Source organism: Aplysia californica, unplaced genomic scaffold (assembly GCF_000002075.1).
Source record: "Aplysia californica isolate F4 #8 unplaced genomic scaffold, AplCal3.0 scaffold00246, whole genome shotgun sequence".
Classification (NCBI taxonomy): Eukaryota; Metazoa; Mollusca; class Gastropoda; order Aplysiida; family Aplysiidae; genus Aplysia; species Aplysia californica.
The window spans coordinates 685,465-691,617 of NW_004797516.1; positions in this window are offsets into that span (position 1 = coordinate 685,465).

A 6,153-nucleotide genomic window follows, 5' to 3' on the forward strand; every position below is an offset into this window, starting at 1 on the left:
TTTTTGGATATAGAGTTGAACTTTCCCTTTGAAGTGAATCTTTGACCAGAAGTCTTTGCTTTTCCATTTGGTAACTGTTCTTAAAAGTCCAGGATACTCTATTCAAAGCTGCTTTAAACTATCTTGGTAATGAGAGTTTTCATAAGAGGAAAACATGTTTTTTTCTGCTATTGTATAGCCTCTAAGTTTTGCCCTTTGTTATGAATATCAACAAAGTTCTCAAAGTTCTTCCTCTCGTTTTACAAGTTGTTTGATTCTATTTGATAACAGATTGCTCCAACAGTTGTCCATTTGGAACAACCACTCAGTCTTCAGACTGCAGTTGTGTATGTCGGGACCAAAGTCTGACCTACAATTCCAATTCAAGAACTTGCAGTGAGTTGTTAATCTTCTTTTGTGTTTAGATGGCTAGATACCATTGTGCAATTATGAACATGATATGTTGGAACTGTGTGACAGAACATGTCATTGAATGTCTTGTTCATTGGGTTACTTTATTATTCATGAGAGTATTTTTTACTACACAATTCTTTGTACATGAAATACACAGCACTTCCAGTTTGAAAGAAAAGGATTTTCTTTATCCTTCCATGACAAACAAATGTTGCTTGAAGTGTCGATAATGTGTTGTCCTTCTCCTTCATGAACTGCTTGTATACCCATTATAGCAAACACTACTGGTTCCGGAATCTCTGATACCACTAGAGTAGTCTTGTCCAATAGATGTAACTATAATATTTCTCGTTCACTGTTACCAGCATAGACTGAAATCACAGTGTTTTCATTGTGTATTCAGTAGAGCAGTTTGAATGCGAAAAATACCTGTTGTTCTGGTTTTTCGTTAACAATTTTTTAAAATCTAAATTGGGAATTGGGAATTGTATTTGTTGTGCTAGTATTGGCAACATTATTTCCGTCAAGGGTCTACATTTTCTGGCTTTTTTCTCTTTCAGTTCGCAGCTGTACCAACCAGTGTCCAGTTGGATCCACAAGAGCTGCCAACAGCTGTGACTGTATTTGTGGTACTGGCTTGACATACAACAGGGCAAGAAACACTTGTGGTATGTAGACATGTCCTGGTCCTTGGCTGTTATGCACCTTGTTCTCATAGCACAATGTGTTGTCCTTGTAAGGTTGTCTTGAACTTCAATGTGTATTCAAATGGGACTGTGGATAAGTCACCTCCCTAGATGCACATCAGTGTTCATAAACTTAAAAGACAAAAATAAGTGGTGGTAGAAATAGCCAATGCCTTGTGTAGTTGTTTCCATTTTTGGATATTGAGTTGAACATTCCCTTTGAAGAGAATCTTTGACCAGAAGTCTTTGTTTTTCCATTTGGTAACTGTTCTTAAAAGTCCAGGATACTCTATTCAAAGCTGCTTTAAACTATCTTGGTAATGAGAATTTTCATAAGAAGAAAACATGTTTTTTCTGCTATTGTATAGCCTCTAATTTTTGCCCTTTGTTATGAATATCAACAAAATTCTCAAAGTTCTTCCTCTCGCTTTACAAGTTGTTTGATTCTATTTGATAACAGATTGCTCCAACAGTTGTCCATTTGGAACAACCACTCAGTCTTCAGACTGCAGTTGTGTATGTCGGGACCAAAGTCTGACCTACAATTCCAATTCAAGAACTTGCAGTGAGTTGTTTGTTTCCTTTAGAGTGTAGATGGATAGATACTGTTTCGCAATTATGAGCACATTTTGACTTAGGGTGTGTTGAAAGTTATTTTATTCATCATGCCAGTATAACATGATCCCCCATCAATCAGTTTAAAGGATCACTTCTAGTTTGAAAAAAAAAGTTTTCTTTATCCTTTCATGAGAAATAAATATTGCATAAAAATTGATAAATATGTTGTCCTTCTCCTGCAGTTGCTTGTATACCCATAATCAAACTTCATATGGTTCTAAATTCTCTGATAACCAGTAAGGTTGTGTTGTTCGATAAACTTAACTATGTTTCTTATTTGTGCACAAATACCTGTACGTTGTCCTTTTTTGTTCTTTCTTAAGTTGTTTTTTTGGTCATGAAATTTAACATTGGGATATGCAATTTTGGTTGTGTTAGTATTGGCAATACCGTATTTCTATCAAGGGTCTACAATTTCCGGCTTTTCTCCTTTTCAGTTCGGAACTGCAACAACCAGTGTCCAGCTGGATCTACAAGAGCTGCCAACAGCTGTGACTGTATTTGTGGCAATGGATTTAGATACAACACGGCAAGAAACACTTGTGGTATGTAGACATGTCTGGGTCGAAAATTTACTTTTTACACATACATTAAAACAACATTTAAAAATTGAATGAAAGAAAAAAAATTAGATTCCAAAGTGAATAAAAAAAAATTCTGATCACAGTACATATTACTGTAACTATAATTTAGTTTGATAGAAATAAAATCAGTCCTGTTCTGAAAAACAGGAACGTCCCAGACACAACAAAAATAAGGATTTGGAAAGTTCTTTTGCTTTCAATTCGTCTATATGGCGCTGAGAAAGCTTGGTAATTTACAATGCGGTTTCTTAACAGGTTGCTGACAATTTAATGGGAGGAAAAGAAATCAGTTAGGGCAGGGCTGAAAGATATGATCAGATTAGATAAACCTTTACAACCCAAGAAAGAAGTATTGGACGGTCCTTGATTTAAAAAAAATACAAATTTTCTGTAAAGAGACAATTAATGTAGTTTCTAGTACACTTCAATTGACATCTTGCTCTAATTGAAGAAACTGAAGGCAAAAGAGAAAGTGGTCGACGGAGAACTGATAACCCAATAACAGCTAAATTGGGATTTTTTTTCCATTCAATGCATACATTGCTTTATTTTGCCCTATTTCAGATCGCAGCTGTACCAACCAGTGTCCAGTTGGATCCACAAGAGCTGCCAACAGCTGTGACTGTATTTGTGGCAATGGATTTACATACAACAGGGCAAGAAACACTTGTGGTATGTAGACTTGTCCTGGTCGAAGATTTCTTTTCTAAAACATACATTGAAACAATACTTAAAAGGCAAAAGAAAAAATATGATTCTACAGTGATTGGAAAAAATATTGATAGCATTACTGTAACTATATTAAATTGGGTTTGGCAGAAATAAAATCAGTCCTGTCCTGAAAAATATGAATGTCTCAGATACAACAAAAATAATTTGTAAAGTTTTTTTGCGGTCAATCCATCTATATGGCTGAGAATGTTTAACAGTTTGCAATGCGGTTTCTTAACAGGTTGTTGACAATATCATGGAAGGAAAAGAAATCAAACGGGGCAGGGCTGAGAGATAAGATCAGATTAGATCAATTTTTATTGCCTAAAAAGAAGTTATATAGGACAATCCTTGATAAGAAATAAAAATGTAAAGAGACAAATCCAGTTTCTACTGCGCTTTAATTGACACCTTGCTCTCATTAAAGAAACTGAAGGTAAAAGATGAAGTGGTCGACGGAGAACTGATCACTTTATAACAACTAAATTGGGATTTTTTTCCCAGTCATTGCATACATTGCTTGTTTCACTCTATTTCAGCTCGCAGCTGTACCAACCAGTGTCCAGCTGGATCCACAAGAGCTGCCAACAGCTGTGACTGTATTTGTGGTACTGGCTTGACATACAACAGGGCAAGAAACACATGTGGTAAGTAGACATGTCCTGGTCCTTGGCTGTTATGGACTTTATTCTCTTAACACAATATATTGTCCTTGTGATGTTTACAAGAATATTAAAGTGTTTTCATATGGGACTGTGAATAAGTAACCCTATAAAATTTACATAAATATTCATTCTCATGAAAACCAAGTGTATTAAGAGGAGGCGGATATAGCCTGTTTCACATGTTGTTCTATGATCTTTTAAATATTTAGTTTTATCCTGTTGAAGACAATCTTTGGCCAAAGTGATTTCAAAGTTCTAGCTGTACTGGTACGGACGGCTTAAATTTTGAGAGGGATGTCAATTTGTTCTGATGGCATATGCTGTATGTATTGTCCCCTGGTTTTATCATTTGATATGAATCCAAACTATAAGTTCTCATGGTTTTTTCTTTCTCATTAATGATATATTATGGTTTTCATTTTTTAAAGTAATCAGTTATTTATTGTTGTGAAGAGAACATAATTTTGCGGAATTGTGACATTTTCGAAAATGGGCTATCAATTGTGAACTGTGTCTGAAATTATTTTGAATGCATTAAATTGTCCTCCAAAATTTAAATCTTTTTGACGCACTGGAACAGCTATAAAAGAAAGTTTGACTTCATTAATAGTCATCAGCTATAATGTAAATGGTTCACTTCGAATAGTTGTTCGTAACCTCCAAAAAAAATTGAAATAGCGCATTCGGCCATGTTTATGAAATTTCAAAGTTGTATGATCTCTAAGCCTGTGAACTAATTGTGGGATTCAATTTGATAACAGATTGCTCCAACAGCTGTCCATTTGGAGTAACCAGACAGGCTACAGATTGCAGTTGTGTATGTGTGGACCAAAGTCTCACCTATAATGCAAACTCAAGAAGTTGCAGTGAGTTGTTTAGTTCCTAGTAGCAGTAGTAGTAGTAGTAGCTTTTAGAAGCTAGATTCTGTTTTTCTTTTATCAACAAATTTTAACTTGGGATGTGTTGGAACTGTAGGTAACAAAAGAGTTTATTGTATGGCTAGTCCTTGTTGTTATTTTATTATTCATGTGGCATTTCTGAAACTTAATCCTCCATCCATAAATGAAAAAATGTGGAAAATATTTAGACTGTATCTTGATAAATGGTTTCTCCTTCTCCCATAGTTGCTTGTGCTTACTGTAAAGAAACAGAATTATTAGTCTCTGTCTTCTCTCTAACCAGTAGGGTAAAGTTGTCCAATTTGATATAACTTTATTTCTCTTCTTGTTTGTTGTTTCCAGTAGTGATATATAGTCCATCATGGTGTTTGGCAGTGTATGCAGGAGTGCAGTTTCCTGTAGTTCTGGTTACCATCTTCAATGTACATGTAATTGTTTCTCAAATAATTTATCAACGAAAAGTGTATTGGTTGAGTTAGTGTTGGCTACACTCTTGTTCCATTAAAGAGCATTATAGTGTGTTTGCATGTATGCCGAAGAACAGTCGGAGTTCAAAATTGCCTTTAAACTGGTTCTATATAAAGCTTCGTTGTTTGTTACGGAATTTATAAATGTGAATTTACTGTTTGAGTTAGCGTTGGTTACATTCCTTTCATTTATTAGTCTATATTGCCCCTTTTTCCCCATTTCAGATCGGAACTGCAACAACCAGTGTCCAGCTGGATCCACAAGAGCTGCCAACAGCTGTGACTGTATTTGTGGTACTGGCTTGACATACAACAGGGCAAGAAACACTTGTGGTAAGTAGACATGTCTCTGTCCTAGGCTGTTATGCACTTTGTTCTCCTAACACAATGTATTGTCCTTGCAAGGTGCTTTTGAATAGTGTAGTGTATTCAGATGGTGGAACTGTGGATTAGACAGCTCCAAATTTTTAGCTTAAACGTTCATAAATAAAAAAGTCAAAAGTAAGTGGTGGTATAAATAGCCAGTTCCGTATGTAGTTCCTTGCACTCCTAATGTTTTTTGTTCTTTAATCCTATTGAAGTCAATATTTTACCTTATGTTTTTTGGCAGTGCCACCTGTTTGCTGTTCTGAAGAGTTCTTGATTTTTAAAGATTTTTTTTTTAGGGAAAGCTGCTTAAAATTTTACCTGTCTTGGTAATGCTGACTTTGACTTGAGAAGAATTTCTGTTTGCTATCGTCGGTCGCCTGATAAAACCGTGAATTCCTTAAACTTTCGAAAATCGGGTTTTTGTTTGTCATTTTTTTTATAGTGCTTGGTGAGATGATTCTGTAAAAAAATTTTTTTTTAATTATCTCAATTCGAACTTGTCGTGTGACGTAATAAGAAAATCGTGAATAAGTACGGTACCCAAAAGTCACCTGATGAAACCGTGAATCCCACACCTGTGTGGAATTCACTATCTCATGAGTCGGTTTATGACTCGTGGGGCTGACCGTTGGCACCGTGAACGCCTCTTTAGACCATTGAAATGTGGGTGACTGCGTTTAGCAAACACAATGGCAGGTCATTATTCATGGTTTACAGGACAGAAGGAGACATATAGACAGATAGATAAATAGATAGATAAA